The sequence below is a fragment of the Zingiber officinale genome, chromosome 10B (genome assembly GCF_018446385.1).
Source record: "Zingiber officinale cultivar Zhangliang chromosome 10B, Zo_v1.1, whole genome shotgun sequence".
Lineage (NCBI taxonomy): Eukaryota > Viridiplantae > Streptophyta > Magnoliopsida > Zingiberales > Zingiberaceae > Zingiber > Zingiber officinale.
The window spans coordinates 64,590,114-64,610,304 of NC_056005.1; positions in this window are offsets into that span (position 1 = coordinate 64,590,114).

Below are 20,191 nucleotides of genomic sequence, written 5' to 3' on the forward strand. Positions count from 1 at the left end.
TCCCCAATGCCATCCTTCGCGTATGCCTCGAAGTCGCTTCCCTCGGCCCTTGTCCTTGCTGCCTTGTCCACGGTCCCTCGGATGCTCCATCCTTCACCGGACCCGAAGCCGTCAACCTGAGTCACATGTGTCACCTGCAGTCCTGCACAACTCAAGTACACATATCAAATAATGAGGGTAAACCTAACTTAAACCCTTTGCCCAAACACCAAAACACATGGTCCCACGAACCATTGGGATTGCTCCAACATAAAAACTATCACAAATTTGTCGAGATATGTTGAGAACACCCGGCTCATCAGGTCCATAAATAGAGCAGGAGCATTTGTCACTTCGAAGGGCATTACTACGAATTCATAATGCCCGTATCTTGTCCGGAAAGCCGTCTTCAGTATATCATCCTGTTTCACCTTTACTTGATGATAGCCAGATCGCAAATCAATCTTAGAGAAGACGGTGGCACCCTTCAACTGGTCAAACAGGTCGTCAATCCGTGGTAAAAGATATCTGTTCTTGATTGTAACCTTATTTAGCGCTCGATAGTCTATGCACATTCGCATAGTCCCATCTTTCTTTTTCACAAACAGTACCGGGGCTCCCCATGGAGAGTGACTAGGGCGGATAAGTCCCTTGTCGAGTAACTCCCGTAGCTGTTCTTGAAGTTCCTTTAATTCAACCGGCGCCATACGGTAAGGTGCTTTAGAGATCGACTTCGTACCAGAAATCAATTCAATCTCAAACTCAATTTCTCGGTCAGGTGCTAACCCTGGTAGTTCATCAGGAAATACCTCTGGGTAATTGCATATGACTTTGACATCTTTCGGCTTCAGTTCCCTTGCCTGACTTGTATCAACCACATGAGCTAGAAACCCAGTGCATCCGTTGTCCAACATCTTCCGTGCCTTTAAAGCTGATAAAAACTTTTTAACTTCTTTCTTGGTCTCTCCGATAAATTTGAAAGTCGGTTCTGCTTCAGGCCGGAAAATTACTTTTCTATTACGGCATTCTATTGCCGCACCGTACTTGCTCAGGAAGTCCATGCCTAATATAATATCATAATCTTGCATATCAAGCACTATCAGGTCACAGTAGAGTTCTCTGTATGCGATCCTGATGGGTGTGGCTCGCAACATATGAGTGGATGGAATCACCTCTCCCGAAGGTAAAGTTGTTAAAAACTTGCAATCTAAGACTTGGGATGGCATGTCTATCTTTTTTGTGAAAGGTGTAGAGATAAACGAGTGTGTTGCCCCAGTGTCAAATAATACAGTAGCATGCTGACTGAAAATAAATATCTGACCTGTGACAGCAGTAGAAGCATTCGCCACTTCTTCCTTGGTGAGGGAGAAAATTCTGGCATTAGTCGTCACTGGCGGAGCTTCCAATCTCCCTTGACTTATCTGAGGGCCTTCTAATGCAGCTTACATCAGGTGTAGCAGAGGGGGAACACCTCTATTTTGGACATGCTGTGGAGGGGGTGCCTGAATCTGAGTAGGACAGTTCCGAGCCATATGCCCTTCCATTCCACAGTTGTAGCATCTATTTGTGCCTATACGGTAGATTCCCGGGTGCTTCTTCCCACAGGTGGTACACTGAGGAAACATGAGTTGCTTACTTGCTGGTCCACCCTTGGAGTCAGTCCATTGCTTCCGCTTGCCACTGTGATTTCCTTTCCAGTTGGTTCGGGTATTCTGAGATTTCTGTCCTCCCGGCTGAGTTTGACTCTTGCCATCGCTCATTGCCTTCTGATAGTGTTCGATGATCAGGGCACTGCTGATTAATTCTTCGGCGGTCTGCGGTCTATTAACTCCGCCGGCCACATTCAGAGCTATCTCAGGTCTGAGCATTTTCAGCATGAGTCTGACCCTTTCTCTTTCAGTGCTAACCAATTATGGACATAAGCGCGCTAAACGATTGAATTTCTTGACAGCTTCATTAACCGACAGATCGCCTTGTCAGAACACGGTGAACTCGTCATAATGCCTGTTTATCACCCTCATATGGAAGAATTCTTCGAAAAATTCCGTCTCAACGTCTGTCCATCTCATCTGATTTATTTGTCGTTTTGCTTTAACTCGGTCCCACCACATTCTGGCATCGCCCGTAAGGCAGAACGATGCGAATTTGACTTTCTCGTGCTCAGGCCAATCCAATAACTCCACTGTGCTCCCCATAGTCTTGAACCAGGCCTGCGCGTCCCATGGTTCACAGTTACCGGAGAAAGCTTCCGGCTTCAGTCTCTGCCACTGAATCAGATATGCCTCCTGACGAACCACTGGAGCTGGGCCTACCGGTGGTGCAGGTGCCGGTGGCACGGGTGCAGCTGCAGGTATGACTGGCATCGTATTCTGATTCCTAGGTGGGGTAGCAGTATTCCCTTGCTGATTCATTAGAGCAGTGATTATCTGTTGTTGTTCCGTAACCTGACGTTGGAGCTCAGTGACCACATGCATCAGATCCGGTGGAGGTACTGTCTCCTCTGCTCTAGTATTGCGTCTTCTAGCCATGCTTCTCTTCATGAATAACAAGGCTAGCACAAGTTATTATTATTCCTAAACCACCATCATGCATACTTGAACTTAAACTATAACTCATCATATAACAATAATAAAAAAAAAATGGAGTTGACATGTATATTATCAAAGCATTATGAAAGAATAGATTTAAGCATAAGCATCATAAAACTTAAAGCATAAAAATTCTTACTTGGAGCGGCAGGATGTAGGCTTGATGTGTGTGTAGTGGAAGGTAGACCTGCTCTGATACCAAACTGTAACGCCCGCCCCTTCAGGGGGCGCTAAGGCTACCCTAGAGAGACGGGGTTACTTACATTCACCTAACATACTAATGCATATGAACTCATGGCAGCGGAAGACATACTTAAAATTTTTATTATTAGCATTTGATTGTCTTAAACATGGCATGTGAATCATAACTTATTAACATTTTACCATATCATAATTATTCTAACATGAGCAACATATCATAAGAGCATAACATACTAGCTCAAACTATCAACATAAGCATAGGGTCCAAACTTAGTTCACATGCACAATTTGACTAAATATAGTTGATCTATCCACCATGCCACTTCCACACACATCATCATTGCCCTTCCTGCTGCTCCCCTTAGTTCATCCACTCCTTGCCTTTATCTGCAGTACAAGGAACATAAAACTATAAGCCCAAAGGCTTAATGAGCTCCTTTCCTACTCATAAAACAGAAAGCACATAACACAACATAGCATGTAAAACATAGCATAGCATAACATAGCATGGGGAATCATAACATAGAACATATCTTATCTTGTAAGAAACATAACATATCATAACATAGCATGGGGGAAACATACCATAAACATATCATATCATATAAGAAGTATAACATAGCATAGCATAGCATGTGAGTGCATATCATGAGACATATTATATCATGTAATCACTTATCCTGAACATATCATATCATGTAAGCATGTATCATAACTCATACCAGTTCATAATAGTGCATAAACAATAATTTATAAAACAGGTGCATGTAGATGCTGTTGGTGCGGTTAGCACTAACGATTTAACCCAGGTTTTGATGAATGACAAAAAGGTTAAGTTAGGTTTATTATTGTCTGACACTTTGATCGAGTGTGCAGGATAAGTCCAGACAGGTCGACGGGCTGACCGGATGTCTAGCACGAAGTCATGCTAGGTCGACGGGCTGACCGGATAGCTGGCAAGAAGTCCAAGAGGGTTGACGGGCTGACCGGACGCTTGGCAAGATGTCCAGCTAGGTCGACGGGCTGACCGGATAGCTGGCAAGAAGTCCAGACGGGTCGAAGGGCTGACCGGACGTCTGGCAGGTACGTGAGGTAAGTCACTAGAGGGGAGTGACTACGAGGACGCGTTCCCGGGAAGGGAACATTAGGCGTCGATCCGGCTTAGATCCATTTCGGATGTCTAAGTCAAGATCGTGACTAGATTCCGGTCTCGGAAAGACAGAATCTAAGTCATACTATTTGTGCTAATTCATAAATGTGCTAACAATCTATTTTGCAGGATATATATTGCCTCGGACTAACTTTGTTTTGCAGGAAAAGGGAGTTTTCTGGAACAAGGTAGCCCGGGCGCCCGGAGGGGATCCGAGCGCCCGGAGGTCCGAGCGCCCGGAAGGGATCCGGGCGCCCGGAAAGCAAATTATATCCAGGCCAAGTCGTCGCCACGTGGAGCATCTCGGTTTGAGCAGCTACGCCACATTCCAGGCGCCGGGAAGGAATCCAGGCGCTCGGAACAACATATAAAAGAAGCCTCAAGCAGGAGCTTCATAATCATCTTTCACATCTGAGAACTCTGAGATTACTCGCTCTGCTGCTCTGCGCTCCAACGACGCTCACAAAGCTCCGACGACACGTTCCCTCTCTTTTAAATTCCTTGTCTGTCGGTACAGCTTTGTTTTTCTTTTCATTAGCATCTTTTTGTACTTAAATTGTAATTATCCGAATTGCTAGTGAATTGCCCAACGAAAGTACTCAAGGAGTACGGGCCTTCGAGTAGGAGTCGTCACAGGCTCCGAACGAAGTAAAAAAACCCTGTGTCTACTTTACTTTTCCGCTGCGCTTATACTCGATATTTTCGAATCGATATTCACCCCCCCCCCTCTATCGAATCTAACGGTCCTACAAGTGGTATCAAAGCGAGTACCCCTCTGATTTGGTGCAACCACCAATCAGACTGGGGGTGAAACCTTTTATTTTTTTTCGGTCTTCACTTTTACACTTTATTCCAAACTGGTTTATTTTTTTTAATATTTTTTTAAATTAAATATAAATTGGTGCAACACCAATCTAGATTTTTTTTTAGTTTTCCAGCACTACTAATCCAAGACCAAGTCTTGGGATATTTTTTTTGGCTATTTACTTGTGTACAGGATGTCCCAACAAGAAGGCTTCAGCACAGTACGACCTCCACTCTTCAACGGGGACGATTTTCCGTACTGGAAGAAGCGCATGGAGGTTTACCTCAAAACAGACTTCGACCAGTGGATGAGCGTCACGAGACCCTATAAAATTCCAGCGGACAACTCTGGGAATATACTGGATCCTGAAGACTGGACAGCAGATTTGAAGAAAAAAGCATCAACAGAAAATAAAGCGATCAACACTCTACAGTGCGGATTAACAAGAGAAGAACTAAACAGAGTCGGTCCACACAAAAACGCTAAAGAGCTGTGGGACAAATTGATCGAGCTGCACGAGGGAATGAGTGACGCCAAGGTAACCAAACGAGACCTGCTCTTATATAAAATTCTTAATATAAAAATATAGGAAGGTGAAACGGCAAATCAGCTCCACGCGAGGATCAAGGACATCCTCAACGGGCTTCATGCGATAGGCCACCAGATGGAAAACAGAGACTTAATAAGGTATGCATTAAATGCTTTTCCACGTAATAGTTTGTGGGCATCAATCGTAGATGCCTACAAGATTTCTAAAAATCTTTCTAAGTTAAAATTAGATGAGCTTTTCTGTGAATTAGAATTACATGAACAAACTAATGCTGGAGCCGAGAAAGGTATAGCTTTATTTGCAGGTTCGTCCAAGGAAAAGAAGAGCAAGCCTGAATATGAAGAAGATTCCGACCAAGACTCCGAAGACGAAGAACACCTGGTGAACTTGGTAAGAAAAATGTTCACCAGGAGAAAAAGGAGCTTCAGCAAAAAGGACCTTCAAAAGATCAGCTCTCCCTCAGAACAAAAGAACGTGACTTGCTTTGGCTGCAATAAAAAGGGACACTACAAGAACGAATGCCCAAAACTGAAGTTCGACAAACCGAAGTCAACCAAAAAGAAGGCCCTCAAAGCAACGTGGGACGACTCCTCGGACGAATCGGAGGAAGAAGAGTAGAAACATCAGAGCCACCTCGCACTGATGGCCCGCGAAGCTGAAGCAGAAGACGAGTCGGAAGATGAAGACGGGTCTGAACCCGAAACAAGCCACGAGTCCGTACTCGTTTCCGAAGGCTCGAATGAGGTAGATTTTAATTTAAACAAAATATTTTTTCCAATTATTTCATGTTTAAATAGTAAATTGATTAAACTAGAAAATGAAAACAAATCACTTCTTGAGGAAAATCAAAACCTCAAGGAACAAAAAGAAAATACAAATCCAACTCAAGATCTAACACTTGAGGAGGAGAATTTATCATTAAAAAATGAGATTAACAATTTAAAAGAAATGTTAGAAAAATTCACAACAAGATCAAAAAATCTAGACTTAATCCTAAATAATCAAAAAGCATGCTATAATAAAACCGGACTAGGATATAAGTCGAATTCAAATAAAACATTCAAATCATTAATAACCCAATACAAATCAACCAATCTAGCTTGGGTTCCGAAAGCGTGCTTAACCATGCAAATAGGACTTAATCAATATTATATACCTAAAGAAAAAATACATTATATAAAATCGAATAAACCAAACCAAAATCCAAAAAACAAATCTAAATCAAATTCAAAATTTAAACACTTTAAAAATCAACAAAATTATCATCAAGTTAACCATAACTATAAAAGGAATCGACACAAACCTAAATCCAAAATTTAAATTAATTTCCAATAATGCAGGGGGAGTCTCCAAAACTAACTTACCCGACAGGGTAACCTAAAACAAACTAACCCGACAGGGTAATTAAGATTAGAGACCAAGTTTAACTTAAATCATGGTACTGGTGAAGTTTTTGGATGATAGTACGTTAGGAAAACTTGGGCATCGCATGTCTAGAAAGATATGGTTTCGATCTGGTGCATTTGGCCAAGTGGAATTGACCGAAGCTACCCTTAAATGAATCCTAACCAGTTAGACCAAGATTTAGTACTAAGCTCCGTGGATAGGACTATTCGGAAAACCTCGAAAGGTTGGTTACTTCTAATGACGTCCATGTGACTCACCAAGCTTAGAAGTTTATCCGAAAATTGCCTATTTGTGGAGACCAAAGCTAAATCTGAATCTAACACAAGTTAAACCAAAACTCCATAATTAAAAATCTAATTTCATCTCACAAAATCATAGGAATCCCTGATTGATAATATAAATCGGGTGAGATGAATAAGACTTCAAAATTTTAATCTTAAAACTTAAAAATTAATTTCAAAATTTTACTTTTAAGCTTAAAAATTAATTTCAAAATTTTAATTTTAAAACAAAAAAATTAATTTCAAAATTTTACTTTTAAACTTAAAAATTAATTTCAAATTTTAATTTTAAAACTTAAAAAATTTAATTTCAAAATTTAAACATAAAAATTAATTTCAAATTTTTAATTTTAAAACTTAAAAATTAGTTTCAAAATTTCAATTTTAAAAACTTAAAAATTAATTTCAAAACTTTAATTTTAAACTTAAAAATTAGTTTCAAAATTTTAATTTTAAAACATAAAAATTTAATTTCAAAATTTAAGCTTAAAAATTAATTTCAAAATTTTAATTTTAAAACTTAAAAATTAATTTCAAAATTTACTTTTAAACTTAAAAATTAATTTCAAAACATTAATTTTAAACTTAAAAATTAATTTCAAAACTTTAATTTTAAACTTAAAAATTAGTTTCAAAAATTTAATTTTAAAAACTTAAAAATTAATTTCAAACTTTAATTTTAAACTTAAAAAATTTAATTTCAAAATTTAAACTTAAAAATTAATTTCAAAATTTTAATTTTAAAACTTAAAAATTAATTTCAAAATTTTAAACTTAAAAATTAATTTCAAAACTTTAATTTTAAACATAAAAATTAATTTCAAAATTTTAATTTTAAACTTAAAAATTAATTTCAAAACTTTAATTTGAAACTTAAAAGTTAATTTCAAAATTTTAATTTTAAACTTAAAAATTAATTTCAAAATTTTACTTTTAAAATTAATTTCAAAATTTTAATGTGAAACTTAATAACTAATTTCAAAAATTTTAATTTTAAAACTTAATTTCAAACCTAATCTTAAAAAAAAAAAAAAAAAAAAAAAACCAGGGGCGGGCGCCCCTGTTATTCCCCTCCGGGGCGCCCGGAAGTGGATCCGGGCACCCGGAAAGGCTCCGGGCGCTCAGAGCTCCCTATAAATAGGGGGCAGCAGACGCCCCCAACACTTGCCACAAACTCCTTCACTTTTGCCAAGGTTCACTCCGAACCTCAGTGCGAAAGTATTTTAAATCAAAATTTTCTTGCGGTGAAGACGCTGCTGCGATTCAACCGAGGTCATCAAATCTATATTTGTCGATGGCTCCTCGGTAAATCTTCTTCACCTATCTGAAAATTTATTTGAATTTGTCCTTTAATTCTTTTTTAGAATATTGTTTTATATACAGTAGGAAACGAACAAATACTGGTGCTGGACCCTCTAATGCTAGCACTGACCCTACGTTTCCCAGAGAAGAACTAAGGCTTAAGTTTGAGTCAACCATTTATAAATCCATTAGGACTAAATGTATAGATAGATCGTTCTTTCTAAATTCGTGTGCCTCCGTTATAGAGGTGATAAACCACTATAACTTAAGGAACCTAGTCGAATGTACCAGTCCAGTAAACATAAGTCTGTGTGCTGAATTTTGCAATAACCTAGTGAAAGTAGACGATCTCACCTATACCACTAGGGCAGCGGGTACTGATATCACATTTTCCCCTACGACCATCAGAGAGTTTTTAGAGTTACGTCCGTCTGATTGTCCTTTCTTGTGCTATCCTCCCAGGGATCTACCATTCGGAGATCCCTACTCACATATTACTCTCGATACAATTTATTCGTATTTTTTTGGGGGAGAGCGAGACCCCACTGTGACCCAGTTTAGGTCAGTAGAACTTTGAGTCCAGGACTATGCTCTTTATAGGGTCTTAATCTGTTGCATTTTACCACTGACTACTCGGGACATCGCCGTGATGCGCCCATTCCATTCATTATTACTCTATGCTCTAGGTCATAGGTTAGATATTGACATCAGCCTACATATCTTCTCCACCATTATCTACTCGGCTGGATATGTGACTGATAGACGAGTTCACATGCCGTACTGTCACATTCTGACAGCATATATGTCCTCGTTGCACATTGATGTCACTAGAGGAGACATTGCCTATATGACCGAGTTTGATATTATAGCAGCAAGGAACTTCTCCCTAGCTGGTATCCACGTAGATAGGGATGACGAGACTATGTCTTGGCGGAGGGGGGTACAGCACCAGCACGACCCAGGCGCACAGGGGGAGCCGAGCAGGATGAGTTCATGCTTGCACTGTTTCCGGAGGAGGCTGTTCCACCTCCACCACCAGCTCGAGCACCACGTCACGCTCCCCGCACTCTAGATGACCGTATGACCGGACTAGAGAGAGCTATGGCGAATCTCCAGCAGGAGAACTCTGGTTTTCATCGGGACATACGGCGAGAGGTTGCTGAGTTACGAGCTGCTGAGGAGACCCGACACACTGAGCTGATGGCGCTTCTCCGATCCTTGGGATCTGGACCACCCCCTTCATCATCTCAGTAGCTCTAGTTATGACTGACTTCTGTAACTACACTACCTGTAAAATATTTTGGATCTATCTAGTGATATTTCAGACTTGCATTGATTATGTTCAATCTTGGTAGACTAGGATTTTTCAAAAATATTTTCAAACATGTTTTTTCAAATTATAAGTTAAACTTGTCTGTTTTCAAAACTTTCCATTTTTAGATTTTCAAAAACAGCTTTGGCTTTAGACTAGTTTTGAATCCCTAGAAAGCATGTACCCATAGGACTAGTTTTTGAGCATCTTACCAACACCTTAGGCTTACCTTGCTTGTGTTTGACAAACATAGAAAGGGGTGAGATGCGTAGGCCAACTGTCTGGACTTAAGATGCTTATTTCAGTGCATCAGCATAAGTCTGGACGTTAAAATACAAATCAGACATTAATCAGATTAAGTTAATCAGACAAGTCAAACACTGACTGCTTATAATCAACTTAATCTGACTAACCAAGTGAAAGCTACTATCTTCTGATAGTTAGTTAGTAAATAATTGGTTAGACAACTGTTTAATTTTAAGTGTCAAGTTCAGGGGGAGAAATTAATTTTGTATGTTTTTGTACATCTATTTTAAAATTAACTTATTTTTGAACAAAGTCTTCAAAAAGTTAAAATTAACCTAGTATTGGAACATGAAAATTATAATTTACCTTTTGAAAAGTAAATGTTACTTAAAATCTTAATTTGAAAAACCTGATTTGAAAACTTTACACGTTTGAAAAATTAAACTTGACTCCCCCAAGTCAACTTGACTATTTTTTAACTTGGTGTTAAAAATTTGTACTTTTATCAGTATCTTTGAATTTTGAATCAAACTTAGATATTTTCCAAAATTAGCTGTTTCTTATAGTAACTCTACACTATGCTTGTTTACCCTTGTCTATTTTTGATGAATGCCAAAGGGGGAGGGTTAGGTGGTTAAGTTAGCTAAACCAAATTGAAAACACTAAAACCAACCTAAAAACCTTCACATAATGATGTTACCTGTTTTTTCTTGCAAATGTCTTCACTAACTTAACCAGGCTGTCATTCCATCAAAAAGGGGGAGATTGTTGGTGCGGTTAGCACTAACGATTTAACCCAGGTTTTGATGAATGACAAAAAGGTTAAGTTAGGTTTATTGTTGTTTGACACTTTGATCGAGTGTGCAGGATAAGTCCAGACAGGTCGACGGGCTGACCGGATGTCTGGCACGAAGTCCAGCTAGGTCGACGGGCTGACCGGATAGCTGGCAAGAAGTCCAAGCGGGTCGACGGGCTGACCGGACGCTTTGTAACGACCCAATTTTCCCTATTTCAAGTTCTAAAAGTCCATAAAAATATTTGGAAATACTTTTAAAATATTCTAGAGATTTTTAGGAATTTTTAGAGTATTTTTACGTAATTTTTGGAGGTCGTTTAGTAGGGTTACAAAAAGAAAGAAGTTTTAAAAAAAAATGTTGAAGGTGAGATTCGAACCCACGATCTCGGGTCGGACTGACCCAAGCAAAACCGGCCCAACCAGCTGAGCTACACGGTTTTTGTTAATCATATACGGAGCGAAATGTATATATGCAGTAGTTGGAACGTTTAAGATAATTGGAATTAAAAGTGCACGGCTGAGGGATTGAAGCCGAGACTCGTTGATTCGGTAAAAGGTCGGCCAACCAACTGTGCTAGCGGGCATTTGTTATTAAAGAAGGAGAAAAATTCCACTTAAGCTATAGTTGGAAACGAAAATAACCTTGAGTATAAGTTTTAAATCCTTTTCCTAAAACCAAAAAAATTTCTCTCATAATTCCTCCTCTCCCTCACGAACGGCGTTGGCGCCGATTCTGCCCGAGCGAAGGAAAACGAAGACGACTTAGGGCACATCTCCGGCGGCCGACGAGCATCGTTTTCCGGCCGGTCTTCACCCGTACGTGACCACCTTGACGAGAGGAGCTCGGAAACGCAAAGAAGCCGTTGGGATTCTCATCTATCCGGAACCCTAGATCTCCCTTTTCCGGTTGTAAGTTAAAGAACAAAGGTGAGTTGCTTCTCACCTGCAGTAGGAGTAGTTCCGAGCTTTGATTTGTTTTCATGACTTTCGGATTTTAGGTTGTAAAGATTATGGTTTTGTGCTTACTGCCGGGGATCTCAAAGAAAAAGGAATGAATTGATTAGTTTAGGCATATGATTTGGATTTCCTCCATGCCTTGCAATTAGAAATTCAAGTTAGAGTTAGAATTTTCTGTTGTGACCTTGCTGTGCAATTCGGGTTTGTGACCTTGCTGTGCAAATCGGATTGGTACGGATTTGGATTTGTGCCATGCATTAGGCTTGAGTAACCTTGATTTGAAAGTTCAGTTTTGAAATCTTGTTGTAAATTCCGAACATGAACAGCCTTTACAAGTGCAGATCTAGTTTTGTTGAAATCTGAGATAAATGAATAAGTTGTTTAGGTTTAACATGTGGTTTCAGTTTCTACCAGTTCAACATGAGCAGCCGACCCTTTAGTTTGCAACATTGATATCTTTAAATTCCTTTCTTTGCTACTGCATGAGAATGAGCAGCCGACCTTTAGCTTGCAGTGTTGATTTTCTTGATTTTTCTTCCTTGCTATTAATTGAGCATGAACAGATTCTTTAATATTCCGAAACATGTTGTACAAGATGATTCTTAGGGCTTTAGTATCCTTCTTTGTTTTTGGAATAAGCTATACAGAATCTGCTAGTAGTTTCGAGTTCTATTTGCTCTTTTATGTTCTGTTGTAGTATGTATAAAGAGGCTTTGCTTGTTTTAGGAGATCCTTGGATCTGTTAGTTTGTTAGTGGGCAAGAACAGCTCTTGCTGTTCAGTTTTGAACCTAAGTGTAGCACTTAGAATTATGATACTGCTGTGAGAGAAATCTTTACTTAAAAGCCTTCGGATTAGATTCAAGACAACTCTAGGCATTCATTTGGCTTGCTGTTTTAGTTCTTTGAGTTATGTTTTGTGCTTGAATTTCCTTGCCATTGAAGAACCTGATTAGTTACATCTTCAAGCATGTCTCCTTATGTTCCTTATTAATGAACAGATTCAGTTCTTGGCATTTCAAGAGCATGAACAGCCGTAAGTTCCAGCATGCAAACATTAGCATTTTTGTTACGTTTGTGTCATTTAGCAAGATCAAATTAGTTTTCTTTTTTGCTCTATTTTGTAGCACGATTAGTAAGATTAGATTAGCTTTCTTGGCTCTTATCACAGCATGTTTTAAAAGTTTTCTATGCCGTTTAGATTTTTCCCTTGCTGTTAGTAAAGCATGAGAAAATTTCCATTTGCTAATAATTAAGCATGATCAGTTCCCTTTGCCATTAGATGTGCACGGTGATACTTTCTAGTCTCTTTTACTATTAGAATATCTTGAGCATGCAGTTATTAGTTTCTTTGCTATTACATAAGCATGAGTTTCTATCTTTAAGAACTATAAGCAAGAAAGACTAAGGTTTAGACTTGATTTCAATTCCAGAAGATTGAATATCAAAAGCGCACACAAGGTGTTTGCTTAAATGCCAAGTAAGGGCAAGTATAAAGAAGTTATTGTTAAAAAAAAGAAAGTATTTTACTTTTAAAGGGCATGTACCGGACACAAGGTCCAAGGGATGGGCTCCAAGATGCCCCTAGGCACAAGGCCTAGAAGTTCCTTAGTAGTTTTAGCTACCTCGACTCTTATTAAGGATGCGCGCAAAAAGTTGGTACAATGCCGGGCCCAAAAGAAGTTTATTATTATTTTGAAGTATTAAAGTATAAGTTTTGAAACAAATGAAATGAGCTTCAAATCTGTCTAGAATTAAAAAGTTAGTTTTCTTGTTATTTGAAGCATGCAGTAGTAGTTTCAATTGTTTCCTTGCTACTAGATTATTCAGCCTGTTTAGCTTTACATGTTTAGTTTTACATGTTTAGTAGCTTTACATGTTTAGTATGCTTCTCTTATTGGTTTATGAGCATATTTAGCTATACAATGATTAGCATTTCAGTTAGCATGATTTCCTTTGCTATATATGAGCATGAGTAGTTTTATATGTTAGCATTCAGTTTTAGCATGTTTTTATTTATATACATGCATATCGAGTTTTTGTGAGTAGATAGCGCTCACTAAGCTTTATGCTTATAGACTGCACTTCCTCCTACTGCAGATAAAGGAAAGGAAAAGATTTAGCAAGGAAGGCGACAAGGTGGTGGTGATGAAGGTGTATGATGGTTGGACTATGGGGAGATCAAGAGTTTGCTAAGGAATTATTAAGACATTTCTGTTTAGAGTTCTTTAGTTTTCTTTTAATGCTATTATGAGTCAATATTGTATTTAAGTTTATTCCGCGTTTGTAGTTGGGTTCTATTGATGGAGTGATATTGATGTTTGCTATTGATAGGGTAGTTTCTTTCTTTTATTTGTGATATTATACTGCGTGGTTGTGAAGATATATGTTCCAGCCGCCTGTGGCTGAGTATATTATGCTTGTATTATGGGAAATGGTCACCGGTACAGGGGAGACTCTGCCGAAATTTTTCGGTAGGGTTTTCCTAGAGATTTTTAATAAACCGGTTAAGTAGAGTAGTAGATAAGTAACGGTCACTCTTAGAGAGTAGTAGTAGTAGTAAGAAGGGTGGTCGTTACAGTTGGTATCAGAGCCAAGTTCCCATTCTCCAGCATCACACACACATCAGCATCATCCTTGCCATCTTCAAGTAAGAAAGTATTTATGTTATTTCTTTATTGCTTTCCTTTATTATTAATTGCAGTATGGAGTGATTGCTTATAAGTGCTAAAGTAAGATAAAATTTTTTGCAGTTTTCTTTGTTCATATACATATATGTATGTTTAGGAAGGATAGAGAAGATAGCAAGTCTCTTTCTTTGCATAATTAGATGGCAAGAAGAGAACATCCTTGTACCGTTCATATTGAGGACCAAGTTCAGGAGAACGAAGAGCCCAGAACCCCTGGGCCTATTCTCTCTGAAGTTGTTGCTCAACTTCAGAGACAAGTAGCGAGCAGCAACAAGTGATTGCCAATCTAATGGCCAATCAGAAGCCAGCTCCTCCCACTCCCCCAACCATTAATGTGGAGACCCCAGTGGTGACTGAAGTCCCATCAGCTACCCTGGAAGTCGCCACAACATCTAAAAGACAAGAAGCATTTCTCATCCAGTGGCTGAAGCTGAAACCAGAAAGCTTCTCAGGAACGACTGAGCTTGGTTCAAGACATTTGAGAGCACAATGGAGCTTCTTGACTGACCAGAAGTCGAGAAGGTTGATATCATTAAGTGTGCCTCTTTCTGCCTATCTGGAGATGCTTGTATGTAGTGGGAGCGAGTTAAGAGTAAGTGAGCAGTCAACCAGATGAGCCGGGTTGACTTCGAGATAGAGTTTTACGAAGAAGTCTTCCGCCAACGGATCACCAATAAACAGTATGAGGAGCTTATAGAATTCAGACAAGGTGATCTACCGGTAGAAGAAATGGTCAAAAGATTCGACAAGCTAGCTCGCCTTTGCCTAGAGTAAGTAAGTACAGTGAAATAACGAGTCAGACTAACGTTCCTAATGCTGAGACCAGAAATAACGCCTAATGTGAGTAGTGAAACTCACCGACCATAGATTGGTGAAGAGCTGGTCAGCAGGGCATTAGTGAGCACTATCTGAACAGCAATAAGGCACAACAAAAGTAAAACAAGTCAGTCAAGATAGAAGACAAGACAATGGGGAAACAGAGATCCCAGTCAAGTAATCAGAACTGGAGTACAGAAGAACAAGAAAGACCCATGCAGGAAGATGTTCAGGTGGTCTGTGAGTATCCAAAGGTATTTCCAGAAAGGCTACCTGGACTACCTCCCAACAGGGAAGTGGAGTCAATTTCAAAAGCTCCGTACCGGATGTCTCCAGCAGAGCTGAAAGAATTACAAGAACAACTTCAGGAGCTGCTTGACAAAGGCTTCATCCGCCCTAGTCATTCACCATGGGGAGCTCCTGTGTTGTTGTCAAGAAGAAGGATGGATCTATGCGGATGTACATAGATTATAGAGCTCTGAATCAAGTGACCATCAAGAACAAGTATCCACTGCCCAGAATCGACGACTTATTTGATCAGTTGAGAGGGGAAACAGTGTTCTCCAAGATAGATCTGCGCTCTGGGTACCATCAGTTGAAAGTGAAGGAGAGTGATATACCCAGAACAGCTTTCAGGACCAGATACGGACACTACGAATTCGTAGTCATGCCTTTTGGTGTGACTAATGCACCTGCAGTCTTCATGGACTTGATGAATAGAGTGTTCAGGGAATACCTTGACAAGTTTGTCATTGTGTTCATCGACGACATTCTAATCTATTCAAGGACCCCAGAGGAGCATGACACGCACTTGAGAATAGTCCTGCAGACCCTTCAGCAAAAGCAGCTCTATGCTAAATTCTCAAAGTGCGAGTTCTGGTTGGAGCAGGTGGCGTTTCTAGGTCATATCATTTCTAAAGAAGGCATTCAAGTGGATCCAGCCAAAGTAGAAGCGGTTAGCAACTGGAAGAGACCCAAGAATGTCAGGGAGATCAGAAGTTTCCTTGGTTTAGCTGGGTACTACAAGAAATTCGTGGAAGACTTTTCCAGAATAGCCTCTCCACTTACAGCCCTCACCAGAAAGAACAAGAAGTTTGAATGGTCAGATAAATGTGAGCAGAGTTTCTAAGAGTTGAAGAAGAGACTGACCAGTACTCCCATTCTGACAGTCCCAGAAAGTGACAAGAGTTTTGACATCTACAGTGATGCTTCCAAGATGGGTCTAGGAGCTGTACTCATGCAAGAAGGAAAAATTATAGCTTATGCTTCCAAGCAAAGCTAATAAAGTGGCAGATGCACTAAGCAGAAAGTCCAGTGCATCCTTGATGTCTTTGTCATCATTAGCCCTGCCGCTGCAAAAGGAGTTGTCAGGTTTCAGACTTGAAATTATATATGGGCAACTCTCTGCATTGACCTTAGACTCAACCCTGCTTGAGGATATACAAAGAAAGCAAAGTGAAGATCCTGATATCCAAAAGATCAAGCAAGGGATACAGGAAGAAGGAAATTCGGAGTTTCGAGTATCAGACAGTGGAATTCTTTATCAGGGGAGTCGCCTTTGTGTTCCCAATGATGAAGAGCTGAGAAAGAAAATTTTGGAAGAAGCTCATAGTACACCTTATTCCATGCATCCTAGTTCTACCAAGATGTATCAAGACATGAAACAGAGATTCTGGTGGTCTGGACTCAAAAGAGATGTAGCTAAATATGTCAGTACCTGCCTGACATGTCAGAGGGTCAAAGCAGAACACCAGAGACCAGGAGGAGTTCTACAACCTCTTCCTATACCAGAGTGGAAGTGGGAAGACATATCCATGGACTTCATAACAGGTCTCCCAAGAACCACAAATGGATATGATGCGATATGGGTGATAGTGGACAGATTCACCAAGTCTGCTCATTTTCTAGCCATCAAGGTGTCTCACTCTATAGAGCAGTTGGCACAGCTGTATGTTAAAGAGGTGATCAGACTTCACGGAGTTCCTAAATCTATTGTTTCTGATAGAGATGGGTGTTTCACCTCTCACTCCTGGGAGTGTGTTCAGAATGCACTAGACACCAAACTCAAGTTCAACACAGCCTTCCATCCTCAGACTGATGGACAGACAGAGCGAGTAAAGCAGATCTTAGAAGATATACTCAGGGCTTATGCACTAGATTTCAAGGGAAGTTGGTGCAAGTATCTGTGCTTAGTTGAATTTGCCTACAACAATAGCTATTAAGCCACCATCAAAATGGCACCATATGAAGCGTTGTATGGCAGGAAGTGCAGATCACCCATTTGCTGGCAAGAAGCAGGTGAAAGAAGAGAGATGGAAGTGGAACTGGGCATACAGACAGAGCTGATAGATGAGACTACTCAGGCTATCCAGAAGATCAGACAGAGAATTGAGACTGCCCAGAGTAGACAGAAGAGTTATGCTGACACACGCCGTAGGCCACTTGAATTCCAAGTAGGGGATTCAGTCTTTCTCAAGGTCGCTCCTATGAGGGGAGTGATGAGATTTGGCAAGAAGGGCAAATTAAGTCCTCGTTATGTAGGGCCTTACCTGATCACAGAAAGGATTGGGAAAGTAGCTTACAGGCTGGACTTATCACAAGACATGTCAGCAATACACAATGTATTTCATGTTTCCATGCTAAAGAAGTGTCTCCATGACCCTAGCCAAGTGATTCAGCCTCAGTCAGTGTAGATTCAAGAGGGTCTTAGTTATGAGAGCAGACCTACACAGATAGTGGACAGAGCGGTCAAGAGACTAAGAAATAAAGAAGTGCCACTAGTGAAAGTTATCTGGCAGAACCAGAAGCACGAGGAAGTCACTTGGGAGCGGGAGGACAGTATGAGACAGAAGTATCCAGAGCTATTCTAAGTTCGAGGACGAACTTTTTATAAGGTATGGGGAATTGTAACGACCCAATTTTCCCTATTTCAAATTCTAAAAGTTCATAAAAATATTTGGAAATACTTTTAAAATATTCTAGAGATTTTTAGGAATTTTTAGAGTATTTTTACGTAATTTTTGGAGGTCGTTTAGTAGGGTTAAAAAAAAAGAAAGAAGTTTAAAAAAAAACGTTGAAGGTGAGATTCGAACCCACGACCTCGAGTCGGACTGACCCAAGCAAAACCAGCCCAACCAATTGGTTTGCAGTTGTTTTGTGATTAAGAAGGGAAGCGAATATATTTAAGTAGTAAGGAAAAATGGAAATAAATTGAAACAAAATGACGTGGCTGGGGATTTGAACCTGTGGCCTTTGGCTTGGGTCAAAGCTCGGCTGACCAGCTGCACCAGCGGCCACTACTAATTAGATAGGCAGCGACAAATATATAAGCTATAGTTGGAACGTTTAAAATAAATTGGAAATAAAAGTGCGCGGCTGAGGGTTCGAAGCCGAGGCCTTTGACCCGAGCAAAACCTGCCTTAGCAGCTGTGTTGGCGGCAATTATTAAATAAGGAAAGAGTGAATAATACTTAAGCAGTAGTTAGATAATAAGAACCCTAGTTATAAGAAGAGAACTTAGGTATTTTCCCGTGACCGAAAATTTCCTCACCCCTTTTCTCTTCTCGCGACGGCGTCGCGACTTCTGCTCGGGCGAAAGAGGCGATGGGGCTAGGTTTTCTCTTTCCAGCGCCGGCGAAGGGCTTTTCCGGCGGGTCCTCAACCGTGTGTGACCACCATCGTCGAGGAGGATCTGTGGGCGCAAGAAGAAGCCGAAAACTCAAGTTATCCGAACCCTAGAATCCTTCATCTTCTTCGGTTGTAAGTTAAAGAAGCAAGGTGAGTTGCATCTCACCTACAGTAGGAGTAGTTCCGTGATTTTGCCTTCTTCATTTCCTTGCCGAGCATGAACAATCCTCCTTGTGACATTGGTTTAGAGTTTTCTCTTGTTGTTTTTGGGTTCTGCCGTGAGGTTAAAAAGGGTTGTGTAGATTTGGTAGTTAGAAGCATACATGCCTATGCTTCCAGAGGATATGTTCTGGTATTTTTGTTCTATAACGAGAAGCACTGTACTTCACATTCTTTATTGTTCTAGAGTATTAGTTCTTGGGTATTTTAGTTCTTCGCTGTAGCATATTTGATTAACATGTGTTTTAGTTTCATTAAGGAAATTTTGTTTGCCTTCTTGCTGATCAGTTGATATTAATTCATCCTATTAACAGTACGTTGGTATCCCTTTGGTATCTGTAGCAGGCATGAACAGCCATTTGGGGCTGAGAATGATTCCTTTTGAAGCTTACTATTAAGTTCTGTTGTGCATATTCATGGGCAAGAACGGCCACCAATTCATAGCAGTTTAGATCCTTTTTGTGTTGAGTTAGTAAGCATGATATTCTGTTAATTCCATGCAACGATGATTCCTTTATTTTCTAGATTCCTTTGTTATTAGAATAACATGAGCAAATTTTCAGTTTAACTAGCATTTTAGTTAGATGTTCCTTTGTAATTAACTAGCACGAACAACAATATTGTACATTACAAGTTTGATTTTCTTGCTGGTTTACTAATCATGAACTAGACAACTTTTATGAAAGTAAGCAGTTTAGGCTTCTTTAAGTTCCAGCAAGTTAAATATTTTGTTATCATGCTAGTATTCAGTTTTAAGATCTTATTTTTGGCCATTTAATGTTAAGCAGGTAGAATTAGATTTTTCTTGCTACTACACAAGCATGTTAAACTTTTCTAGAAGATTATGAGAAGTAATAAGTAAGAAAAGACCAAGGTCTTAAACTTGATCCTAAATTTCAGCATTTGAGGATTAGCAGCACGCAAGGTGCTTGAAGAAATGCCAAGGCATTTTATTATAAGAAGTATTTAAAGATAAAAAAGTATTTTACTTTTAAAGGGCATGTACCGGACACAAGGTCCAAGGGATGGGCTCCAAGATGCCCCTAGGCACAAGGCCTAGAAGTATCTTAGTAGTTTCGGGATTAGCTACCTCGATTCTTATTAAGAATGCGCGCTAAGTGGTACAATGCCAGGCCCAAAAGAAGTTTATTATTATTTTTAAGTATTAAAATATAAGTTTTGAAACAAATGAAACGAGCTTCAAATCTGTCTAGAATTAGAAAGTTAGTTTTCTTGTTATTTGAAGCATGTAGTAGTAGTTTCAATT